Consider the following 10,820-nt stretch of genomic DNA (forward strand, 5'->3'; position numbering starts at 1 on the left):
TAAAATGTCTTTTTAAGAGACACTCATTCCTTGATAAAAAACAAGTCCTGTGTCTTCACCCTGGGCCACCAGCTCTCATACCTGTGTCTAGCACAGACCTTCACACCTGCATGTACAAATGCAACATGACACCACTGGGAGGTCATCTCAGGTTGTCCATGAGCTAAGTTCCCTAAACCTGCATCCACCATCTTCCCCAACTCAGTAAATGGAGACCCCCTGTCCTTCCCCTTCCTCACCCCAAACACCACAGTCTCCTCTTCTCCTACAAACCCACACCCATCCTGTCAGCAGGTTTTTTGGACTCTGCCTTCAACATGTGCCTGGAGTGTGACCCATCTCTCCATTCCCACTGTTCTCACTCTGGCCCTGACCACCGTCATCTCTCACCTCGATTATTCTGGAAGCCTCCTCACTTGTATCCAACCCTCACCCTTCCCCACTTTACTGTCTGTTTTCTGTAAAGCACAGGAGTGATTCCTTAAAACCTCAAACAGGTCCGTCCTCCCCCTCCTCCTGTTACTGGAGTGCCCCCAGGCTCCTCCTGCTCTATCTCTTCCCTCACTCATTCTCAGTTCTGCTCTCCTGCCTCCTGATCCTGAACCCCTTGGGCATCTCCCCATGGCCCCTGCACTCGCCCCTCCCTCTGTGAGGAGCAGCCTCTCCAGGTCTGCCTGAGTGCCCCCCTCCAGATCTGCTCACATCCCCTCTGAGCAGAGCCCTCCCCTCCTGGACTCACTTCCCTCCTTCACTCTCCATCCCCCTGAACAGGCTTCCTTTTCCTTCCTGTCCTCAGTACTTGTGCTCAGGTTAATTTTCCACATCGTCTGTCTTCCATCATGGGAAAGAAACTCTAGGAGTTTTGTTTCTTCACAAATGAGTTCATTGTTCCCAGAGTAATGCCTGTCATACAATAAGTAGGTCCTCAGTAAATATCTGTTAAAATGGTCAAACGCATAGATGCTGTTGCAAAACTACAAAACAAAAACAAAAGACACTGAGAGGGGTTTTTTTTTTTTTTCTAATGTTAAAGGTCACAGTTTAGTTACTCTGACTTGTACCCACTGCTCTAGCTTCCCAGGTTGCTTGGTGGGAAAGAATCCACCTGCCAGTGCTGGAGACACAGGAGACACTGATTCGACCCCTGGGTCAGGAGGATCTCCTGGAGGAGGAAACAGCAAACCCCTCCAGTGTTGTTGCCTGGAGAATCCCACGGACAGAAGAGCCTGACAAGCCCTAGTCCATGGGGTTACAAAGAGTTGAATACGACTTAGCAGCTGAGCATGCATGCACGTTAGTCAAATACTTGTGTGAGGAACTAATGCTAAGAGTGTAAGATGGTAGTAGAGCACAATTTATATCTTTTTCTTTCCCCCCGTTTTCTCTCTGTGCAGGATTTACAGCTTTTGGAGGAAGGAGATCTAACTGAGATAGGAGACAGAGGAACCCCCCTGAGTGAAGGACAGAAAGCCCGGGTCAGCCTCGCCAGGTAAGTGGGGTTTCAGTTGCCATCCGCCCCTCCTCCTCTGCAGCTCCCAGTGGACGTGAGCACGCAGACCCAGCTCACCGGGTGGGTCTGTGTGAAGCAGGATCTTGGCCCTTTCCCTGGGCTCTGGAATGAACATGGAGTTGTTAGACGCCATCATGGTTCAGAGATGAGACCCAGGGAGTGTGAAGTGTCCCCCTCCTGACGTCTCTCTACGTTTTCTAGAGCCGTGTATCAGGACGCAGACATCTACCTCCTGGACGATCCGCTCAGCGCAGTGGATGCAGGAGTCAGCAGACACTTGTTCGAAGAGTGAGTTTGCTCCAGTTTTCTATCGTTTCTTCTTTCCAAGAGCCCTGTAGAGATGAGGGAAGAGAGCTCAGGAAAGCCTTTGTGCTCCAGGAGACTCAGCTCCTGCTGCCCTGGTGTTCCTCCCTCCCCTCCCTTCCCTCCACAGAAGATCTATCGTAGAGAAATCTTGCATCCTGATGAGGTCAGGACAGGAAAATACAGCAGGTGCTTCCAGTGTGTGTGTGGGTGGGGGGCATTGGGGTCCATGCTTTAGGGAGTGACATAGATGGCAGTTTCCCTCTTGCTACTTGCAGTTGATTACCAGACACTCCAGGTGGATCCAGACCCAAGGAATAAGAAAGATGATGTAGGGTTTTAAAATCAGAGAGTGAGACTCTATAACCTGGTACTTGGCTACCAGTTTTTTTTCCTCCATCATTTGCTTAAGGCACGTTAGAAGCGAAGTTTTCAGTACTGACATAGGGCTTTCATGGAAAGATCCTGTTGGTTTATGCTTGTTATTCTATCAGTTTGGAAATAAAGTCTAGGATTTGAGAATCATTTGTTCCACATCTGAGTATGATTTCAATCATTTCATGTTATTTCATGGATGCTTACTAGAGTTAATACTTAGAGCTACAATGTAGTGTCACCTATAATCTGGCCTGAGTCTTGACTCTCATTCCTGTTTCTAAAATGTAGAACTTGTCAGTGGCTCCTGGTTGGCTATACAATGACTAAATTAGAACAACTCTGATTCTTTTCTGTGTATAATGTGTCCTAACACACACTGGCTGAGGCCTTTTATAGAGTCTAGTCTGGGCTTTTTGAAAGCCTTGCGAACTTGTTTTTTTCCTAAAACAGCCTCCACATCTCCCCCATGGTCAGGTCTCTTGCTGTTGTTCACTTTGTTAAAGGCAATGAGCCTTCCAGCTGCAGTTATTAACTCCCTGCTGTGTGCACTGAGATCAGTGCCTTACTGAACAAAACATCTTAGTTTATAAGGAGGACGGTGAGCCAGGAGAGGGGAAGGACCCACACTGGCAGAATAAGGGAGACTAGGACTCCCAGCTCTCATTCCTGCCTCTGAGGAACCTCACTCTACGTGGAGCTTGTTAAGACAGATGCCTGGGAAAAGCTCAGCAGAGTCAGGGTTTAGAGAGTTTTAATACAGGGGTAGTAGGTGCTGAATGTAAAGGTGGGAGTGTCAGCTGGAGGCTTTCACTGAAGTTGGAAAGCTCCCTGTGCCTGGGGCTGGGCAGGAAGTACCCTGGGGGCAGGTGTATGGAGGCTGAGAAGAGGACCCAGTCCTTTGTTGAAGCAGGAGTAGAAGCTCAGGTGTGGAGGGAGGAGGAAGCAGGGCTGTGAGGAGAATAGCAGGCAAGTCCTCGCCTGGAAGAGGTGGGGTGTGCCAGTAAGGAGAAGCTGTTTGGAAATTCTCGCTCTCAGCTCCTGGTGTTAGTTTCTCGTACTGTGTCTGTCCAGGCTGCTCTCACAGGAACCAGAGCTGGGTGGCTTTAGAAATAACAAGTTTTTATCTCATGGTTTTGGAGGCTGGGAAAGTCCAAGTCAGGGTGCTGAAAGATTCAGCATGATGAGAGTCCAATTCCTGCGGCCTCATGTGGTGGCAGAGATGAGGGAGCCGTGTGGGTCCCTTTTATAAGGACACTAATCCCTTTCATGAAGTCTCCACCCTCATGACCTGGTCCCTCCCAATGGCCCCACCTCCTAATACCAAACACAGTTGGGATTAGGTCTCAATAGATGAGTTTTCAGGAGTAAAACATTCAGTCTATAGCACATTGTCACAGATGTGGGTGCTCAAAGAATAGAAATTAAATTTCTCACAGCTCTTGAGGCTACAGGTTCACGGTGTGGGTGGTCTGCTTTTTCCTGAGACCTTTCTCAGCTTCTGACCACATCCCCTCGCTGTGTCCCACATGATCGGGGTTTTCTCTAGTTGCAGTGAGCAGGGGCTACTCTCTAGCTGTGGTGCATGGACTTCTCACTGTGGTGGCTTCTCTCGTTGCAAAGCACGGGCTCTAGGGTGCATGGACTTAGTAGTTGCGGCTCCTGGGCCCCAGAGCACAGGCTCAATGGTTGTGCTGCCTGGGCTGAGGTGCTTTGTGCACGTGGGAGCTTCCTGGACCAGGGAGGGATCCCGTGTCTCCTGCACTGTCAGGTGGATTCTTTGCCACTGAGCCGCCAGCAAAGCCCCCATTTGTATATTTTTGCTTATATATCTGTTGCCTTAGGGGACTGACCTAAGAAAACATTTGGTATAATCTATGTCACAGAATGTTTTGCCTATAATCTCTACTGGGAGTTTTATGGTGTCATGTCTTTATGATTAAGTGAAGGTGAAGGTGAAGTTGAAGTCGCTCAGTTGTGTTCGGACTCTTTGCGACCCCGTGGACTGTAACCTACTAGGCTTCTCCGTCCATGGGATTTTCCAGGCAAGAATACTGGAGTGGATTTGCCATTTCCTTCTCCAGGGGATCTTCCTGACCCAGGGATTGAACCCGGGTCTCCCACATTGGAGGCAGATGCTTTAACCTCTGAGCCACCAGGAAGTGATTAAGTATTTACGCCATTTTGAGTTTATTTTTGTGCATGGTGAGGGGGTGTGCTTCTAACTTCATTGATTTACATGCTTGTGTCTCTGTCCTTGTGTCTTAGTCTCTTCATCGAAGCACACCAGTCAGATCAGATTAGATCCAGTATAATTAAGAGTAATTAATTACCTTAAAGTCCATGACACCAAATTCTAAGGTACTGATGACTCAGGTGACTGCATGTGAATCTGAGGGGACATGATTGATTTACAGCAAGTCCAGAATACCAAAGTAGAGACGTCAGCAGGGTTAACAAATGTGAGAGGAGGCCTGTGAGGAGCTCTGGGCTCTGGACACTAGAATCTGGCTAGGAGCTAGGATTCCACATCCACTAAGCAGGCGTTGTTAGACTGTGGTGGAACCTGCCCTTGTATAAAACATGCTTAGTGTTGGGGTCATAAAAGAGTCGTGGAGATGGATGGTTGGTGATGGCTGCACATCAACGTGAATGTACTTAATGCCACTGAGCTGTGTGCTAAAAAATGACAAAAACGGTAAATTTCATGTTAGGTATATTGTAAACACACATACAAACCTGAATAGTGGCACAGAATCCTTGAGAATAAGAGGGAACAGGGCAGATGACACATGGCGTTGTCTCCAGCTCTCTGATCAGATCCCCCTTTCCCAGCCTCTCCCATTCATGACTTGATGAGTTTTCCTTTAGAGAAGTGCCAGTGTCTCATCACGAGTTCAGTGACAGCGGCTCGTACTGTGACAGAGATTCCCCACCCCCGCCCTCCTGGCACCATGAGTGTCTCAGCCTCCTTGTTCCCAGCCCCACCCTGAGCTCACTAATATGTGCCACCCCGTCTTGTGAGCATCTGTGCAAGTTCCCCATCCAGGAGCAGATTCTGCTGGTCATTGCATCTGTGTCACAGGGAAGGGAGAGCAAGGCATTTTTGGTGCCAAGTACAGGGTGCTGATCGCAGAAGTTCTCCTGAGTTCTTTTTCAAGCACTGGAGATATTTATAAAATCCTCTCAAATATTTTGAGTGTTCAGTTTTGGATATATACTTGATGGAAGCAAGCTTAAGACTATTGTTTGTAATCAGAAGCACATTCTCTAGGGAAAGTTAAAGCAGAGAGCATGAAAGCAATTTAGGAAACCACTCAGCAGCAACTGGAGACTGTTCTCAAGTCAGAGAATTGGATGGAACAATATGCTGTGAGAGATGGTGGTCCTGTGGAAGCTTGGTCATGGGAAGGGTTTTGTATTACAAATGAATGACTCACACTTCTGCTTTCCTTTAACAGTTTCCTTCAGTCATGAATTTATATCCAAGGTCATTGAGGTTCATGACTTTTATAGCTTTATGCTGTGAACACAGTGGATTCTATCAGCTACAGAAGATGAGGGCCTTACGTGAACTGATGCAGGCTCACCTGTGTCCAGCCATGGGTCCCAACCTGGTTCAGCCCCACATCACCAGACCCCTGCCTCCTGCGTCATCAGATCTTGGGGTCTGTCCTGATCAGACTCCCACGCTGCTGTCTACACGACTCACCCTCCTGTCTACACAGCTCACCCACCTGCCTCCAGCCCTTCAGGGACACCTCCCCCACCGACTCCGCCCACCCCCACCACTCCACCACCACCACCATTCACAAAGCAGCTCCAGGTCCTCAAAACAAACAGGCTTCCTTGCCATCTGCCCCCTTCAGCCTTTCCAGCTAATCTGCACACCCACTTGGTGTCCAGTGGTGCTGGCTCTGCGGGGTCCTTTCTCACCCCTTCTGTCTGTACACACTGGTCCTCTGTCCCAGAGCCAGGGAGCACTGCCCCAGGACACAGAAGGAAGGTGGAAGACGGGACCTGCCATTCCCACCTACTCCTCCAAGGGGCCGCCCGTGCCCTCTGTCTTCCCCCAGCCCTCTGTGGGTGTACTTGACCATTTATGAGTCCCCCTGCCACCCACTGTAGCTCAGATGGAAAAGAATCTGCCTGCAGTGCAGGAGACCTGGGTTCGACTCCTGGGTCCAGGAAGATCCCCTGAAGAAGAAAATGGCAACTCACTCCAGTATTCTTGCCTGGAAAATCTCATGGACAGAGGAGCCTGGCAGGCTACAGTCCATGGGGTTGCAAGAGTCAGAAATGACTTAGCCACTAAACCACCACCACCACCTGCCACCTATAAACTATGAATGCAGGAAGGTGCCTCAAACCCAGCGTGTTCTGTCCCAGGAACCCTGCACCTGCTGTGCCTTCTTCCAGGATGTTTCCCCAGTTAGTCTCAGGGCTCCCGTGTCTCCCCATCTAAGACAGAAGCTGCCCTTGTTTTTCCTTCAGAGCACAGGTAACAGCCCAGTAGTGGATTTTCTGTATTTATTCACTGTGTCCTCTACACGGTGCAGAGTATTCTCTTCTGTCTTGACTTGTGGTGGGTCCTCAGCACTTAGGACAGTACCTGGCTCCTCAGTAAACCTCTGCTGATTGAATGAATGGAGGTGGGGCCTATGTCTTACTTGTATCGCCTCCACCACAAGATGTGTCTCCTCTTAATAGAGCCCTTATATTGGATTATATGTGGGATTATAAGATTAACACAGCCTTTATATAGGAATAGCTATTATACAACTGGTTGCTGACTCAGTCATTTCTATGGCATGACTTGGAAATCTTTAAAAACTTGGAAAATAGTGTATTTTTCTAGTGATTTGGATTAAAGCATCATTTATGAAAAATTCAAAGCCATTAATTGATCTCTTCATTATAATTATTTATACTACCTCATCTGTGATGGGATGTTAGGAAGAAAACATCTTAAAACTTTTGGGTTTGGTTCACTTTGGACACAACACCCTGTCAGATTTGATTAGCATCCACTTTTAGGGATTATTGGCAGGCAATTATGAATTAAGGAGAAAAAAATCTGTTTTAGTACTAAGTTTGAAAAGGTGTTAGTCCAAGAAACTTAGGTATGAAAGAAACTTAGGTATGAATGCTGAGCTAACCCATGTCAAAATGTAAAAATGGATCCTTTTGGACTTAGCGAATGTATGGCATATGTGTTTACATTCCAGTGTCTTGTTTCTAATCACAGATTCAATATCCAGAGTGTCCCCTTAAGAGTTTTCTGACCCAAGTCCAAAGCACATGACCACTCATGGTTAGGGAGGAGTGGAAAAGAAAGCTGACATTTGCTGAGTAGATTGGTGGTTTTGATTTCCAGAACATGTGGATGAGTTGTTTGATCTTGTTTTGAGATGAAGAAACTGAGGTTGAGTCTCTCATCTGACATCAGGCTCATGAGAGGGACTGAGCTGCAGCCTGCTGCCTCCAGATGCCCACTCACAGGCTGAGCTCTGGCCCAGGTTCCTGAGATTTGCTCTGCAAGGGCCTTGGGCTCCCAGAGTACCTGCCTGGAGCCCTTGCTTCCCTGGATGAGTTGTGGATTTTGTGGGATGACACTGGGGCTGAGTTCCTAGGGGTTTACATTTGAAATGTAGGTGTAGTTTTTTTGTTTGTTTGTTTGTTTGTTTTTTACTGTGAAAACAATTTAAGTTTGAATAGTGAGGGGTGTCTTGACTAAGAGAACTGGTGGGTGCTCTGAGTCACTGGGTGATTTCCACTGTGATTTGGGCCATTCGGATTCTGTTCTTTTACTTTCATGTGTGGAAGGTGTTCACTCCAAATGAAAGGAGACTTGCTTCCTGGATGGAACTGGGAATGTTGTAGTGACTGATGGAGGCCACGCTGACATTCATTTTCTATCTAATATTCTTTGGGAACACATGTCTAGCAAATGCACTCTGGCAAAGATTACCAAGAATCTATTAGTTTTTTTGTTGTGAATATTTACATCATTAACTATAAATAATCATCTAGAAAGCCAAGAATGTACACATTTTTAAATGACGTGGATCCCTCTCCTCCCATTCCCAAATAGCGATAAAATAGTGTTTTAGTTTAGTCAAGTTTTGAGACCTCAGTATTACTCAGTTGTTTTCCTTTATGAAACATGTAAATAATTGTTAATCTGAGCTTTAGAGGAAAACACTTAGCTGTTTTTGCCTCCTCCAGTAGACTGGTTTTTATGAATTTTTTTATAGCACTAGATGCAAATTTGCTGCTGATAAATTTAAGAACCTACTTGGATTAATTGATTTATGTTTATTTAATTTTTATTATTGATTTGGTATTTAAACCAAAGATCTTTCACTGCTGTGTGGTCTTTGTCTCACTGTTTTAAAAAATATAGGTTTTCAGTTTGAGGCACTCCATTAATGTGTTTTTGCTTTCTGTACCTTTTACATTTGTAGGTGTGTTCGTCAGGCTTTGAAGGAGAAGATCACCATCTTAGTCACTCATCAGCTGCAGCACGTAAAAGATGCAAGTCAGATTCTGATATTGAAAGATGTAAGTAATTTCTAGAAATCCGTGGAATTGCGAGCACTCAGGTGTGTTGAAGGGCAGACCTCCCCGCGGGTCACTCTCTTTGGGTTCATGGTAAATACCCTCTTCTCCCTCAGTTTTTTGCCTCCTTCTTCTCAGAGCTGGTGTTCATGCCTTGGAAGATGAACCTAAAGCCCTGTAGAAATGTCACTATTACACTCTAAGCCACATAAACCCTAAAGTGTATAAAAGTGCAACCACAGGGTTATTGAATCATCACTATTCTAATGAAATTTGTTAAGGATACTGTTGCAATTTTATTTAGAACTTTTTAATTTCCTCTTCCATGGCTTAAGTCAAAATGTATCACTTAGAAATTAGAGATTCTAAGATCTTTTTGTATCCAGGTGATTGTCATATACAGTTTGCGAAAAGAGCATCTTCCATTAACACCAGAAGCGAGGTTGGGTATCCGAGCACCTGGGTCAGAGATGCCCTCTCCGCTGGTGTCTCCAGTTCCTAGTCTCACTGCCCAGGTCTCTATGTGTCCGATACGTGTGAGAGCCTGTGCAGCAGGAGGACAAGGCCCTGCCCTCACGGGGCTCCTGTTCTTATGGGGAGGATGTGACAAAGAAGGTGACATTCTGGCTTCCCTGAGGAGCTGCTGCCTCATGGGGTCTGAGTGACATGAAGGTGGCGGCCACGCAGTCACCAGGGGGAGGGGGTCTGAGGCAGGGGGTCAAAAGGAAGGAGCTGATCTGGCAGGTTGGAGGAATGGCAGGAAGACCAGCGTGTCTGAGGAGAGGGAGCAGGGGATGGGAGGGAGCTGGTCTCCAAGCAATGGGCAGGGAAACCGGAAGTGGGATGGAAGCATTGGATGGTCCAGAGCAGAGGAGGGATGTCATCTAGAAGTGGGAGTTAAGAGATTCCTCTGATGGTCACTGGAGGGGCGACAGAAGAAGCAGTTAGGAGTCTTAGTAAAGCTGAGGAGACAGAAGTGTAGGCTCAGGCTAGAGATTCAGTTTCTAGAGCTGCCGTGCAAGCTGGGTGACAGCAGGAGTTGATCTTCTCCCTGTTCTGGAGGCTTCAAGTCCCAAATCCAGGTGCTGGCAGGGCCGTGCTCTCCCTGGAGGCTCCAGGGGAGAGTCCTTCCCTCCAGCCTCTGGTGCTCACACGCCTTCCTTGGGTTCCTTGGGTTCCTTGGCTTCCAGCTGCAGCGCTGTGGCCTCTGGCTCTGATGCCACATGACCGCTGTCCCCATGTCAGTCTGCGTCTCTTCTGTTCTCATAGTGACATCAGTCTTACTGGTTTTAGGGACACCCTGCTCCAGTGTGACCTCATCTTAACTCGGTTACATCTGCAGAGGCCCTGTATCCAATAAGGTCACGCCACAGGTGTCATGTTTGAGCACATCTTTCTGAGGAGGCAGCACCATCCAGTCCACACCTCCTGGCATGGCTGGGGGTGGGTGGAGAGTAGTGAGAAGGGTTCAGACCTGGTGGTCATTCGATGCTTCACTCCTTGGCTTGTTTGCCTCTGGGTCTCATAGCCTCTGTCATTAACCCCTGACTGCTCCACAGGCCCTTGGTCAGATCCCTGACTTCTGAAAAGAATCTCTGTTCCAAGAAAGATTATTAAGATACAGAACCCCTGCCTCTCTGGAAGCAGTTCCATGTGTTAGCCCTTCTCTGCTCCTCTAGGAATGGGGGGAGGCTAAGGTCTCTCAGGCTCCGAGAGCAGTTGATTTCATGTGCAGAGGGGGTGATTCTAGGTGTGTAAACTCCAATGTTCATAGTGTTATGAGCACAGGATCAGTGGGCAGGAGTATAATCTATTTTGCCCATCTCTAGATGTTTTGGGGTCCCCTTGTTGCTTCTTTTGAGGACCTGACCCCCAGTTTTAGTGCTAACAAAACTACTATTTGGCCACGGGTGAGCACCCCTGCCTGAGTTGGGGACCCATCCTCACTGCTGGGTCCCTGTCTTCAGAGCAGATGGCTGTCCCTTCATCCCCCAGAATTGTCAGTGCTTGACTGCTGAGTGAAACTGCTGTCTTTGTACCACCATTCATTCATCGTGCATGTTACAGATTT

General features: G+C 47.6%; 1 long non-coding RNA gene across 1 annotated transcript; it reads left to right on the forward strand.

Moving 5' to 3' along the window:
• The first annotated feature begins 1,398 nt into the window (after positions 1-1,398).
• LOC108635226 lies at positions 1,399-8,725 on the forward strand. Its single transcript, XR_001917767.1, has 3 exons — positions 1,399-1,489; positions 1,712-1,798; positions 8,656-8,725. It is a non-coding gene; the product is annotated as an uncharacterized LOC108635226 (long non-coding RNA).
• The last annotated feature ends 2,095 nt before the right edge of the window (positions 8,726-10,820 follow it).

The sequence above is a fragment of the Capra hircus genome, unplaced genomic scaffold, assembly GCF_001704415.2.
Source record: "Capra hircus breed San Clemente unplaced genomic scaffold, ASM170441v1, whole genome shotgun sequence".
Classification (NCBI taxonomy): domain Eukaryota; kingdom Metazoa; phylum Chordata; class Mammalia; order Artiodactyla; family Bovidae; genus Capra; species Capra hircus.